The following is a 1,572-nucleotide window of genomic DNA, read 5'->3' as shown; positions in this document are numbered from 1 at the left end:
TATAACCGAGATATACACCGGAGGGATTCGGTGAAAGTTTTGCAATTGTAGATGTCGGTGATCTCTCGAGGCAAGTGGAAAACTGTCGCTTCGTTTTTCTTCGTCAGTAAAGATTATTAATAGGGAATCGTGAAAGAATATTAATTTTGATATGTTATAAATAATAATAAAAGTTTAAAAAGTATAATATTTATGAAAAGAAAGTATATGTTAATTTTATTAAATTGATGTATCAGTAAATTCAGTCATAGTATTCATAGTTGCCAAATTTAGTGTATCGTTTTTGCGATATGACGTAAGATGGCTAGTATAGTGAAGTTTGACGCGAACAGTTGAAACGAAGAAACCTACTTCACGATGCATAACTTATTGCTAGTAAGATTTTAGACTAGTAGAGTATCTTTAGAATCACCCGCGTTTGACCTCTTTTCTACTTCGTTGCTTCCTTCCTTTCTCTCATTCGCACGATGCACACGCAATAAAATCGTCTCATATTTTCAAATCGATATATCGATGCGTCATACGTCAAATACGAGAGAATCGAATGGCGGAAAAGTAGTGTTGCAGGTGGCGCCTCAGGGACGGCCATTGTGTTCGCGATCGTGGGAAAGTCGGCCGCTAATTAACCGTCAAAATCTAATTAGCAGAATAACTAATTAGAGCGTTACGCTGGCTAACGATTACAAACGTGCTCGAACTTATCTACAAATAGCTACTAAGAGGCGGAGCACGATTATTCGAAGCGTGTCGTGGATGATGAAGAAGAGAAGTCACTCTTTCGCTATTTACCTCGTCTTTTGCTTCTCTTTCCTCTTCGTCTTTCTTGCAACATCAGTGATTTCTTTCAAAACGATGCTGGAAGAGCTAAACGAAAGAAACGAAGAAGAGTGTTCTCCGTAATAATAGTAAAATGGCTTTCTGTCCGGAGGCCATCTTTTTTTTACTAGTCGTGTGCGCCACTAATGCCGGGAAGAAAGAGAGAGTATGTATATGGGCCACGAGCGTTTCTAACCTCACTCTAGCCATAACTCGAACAGAGATACAACATAAACGGGAGTGTACTGCCCCACCCTGAAGGCGCGACACGTGGTCATCGAACAGGTATACCATCAGCTGATAGACCTGCTGTCAAAGCTTATTAACATGTCCTATGAAACGCGCGAAATGTTCACGTGGAATCGTTCCGTTTCGGCTTGCTTTTCTGGCTCGTTTCACTTTTTGTTGATACATTAATTACATCTTTTTTTTTTTTTTTTTATACTAAGATCGCACGATCAGTTAAACTTTTGACGTGTCATTGTGTTTTTTTTTCCTTTTTTTCATTTTGTTTTTATTAGATGTTTTTTATTATCATGATCTCTAGTTCTATTCGTTTCGTTTCGTTGTGATCGTGAAATAAAAAAAATGTGTTTATAGATTTTGCGATTGCATTTGTGTTTTTTGTTCCATGTTTTCTTTTTATCTTTTTTTTCTCTTCGATCGCGTTCGGACATTTATTTTTCTATCACTGTATATGAGGATAGATTGTATCACGGTCTCTCGGTTCTAGCACGTTTCACTTTTTGCGCTTCT

At 37.7% G+C, this 1,572-nt stretch overlaps 1 protein-coding gene across 1 annotated transcript in view; it reads left to right on the top strand.

Moving 5' to 3' along the window:
• Nucleotides 1-1,572, top strand: part of LOC102677618 (neurogenic locus protein delta) — a 57,265-nt gene that overhangs the window by 9,995 nt on the left and 45,698 nt on the right. The gene's annotated exons all lie outside the window — the stretch shown is intronic.

This window comes from Apis dorsata, unplaced genomic scaffold (assembly GCF_000469605.1).
Source record: "Apis dorsata unplaced genomic scaffold, Apis dorsata 1.3 scaffold_174, whole genome shotgun sequence".
Lineage (NCBI taxonomy): Eukaryota > Metazoa > Arthropoda > Insecta > Hymenoptera > Apidae > Apis > Apis dorsata.
This window is presented reverse-complemented; position numbering and strand designations above follow the sequence as displayed.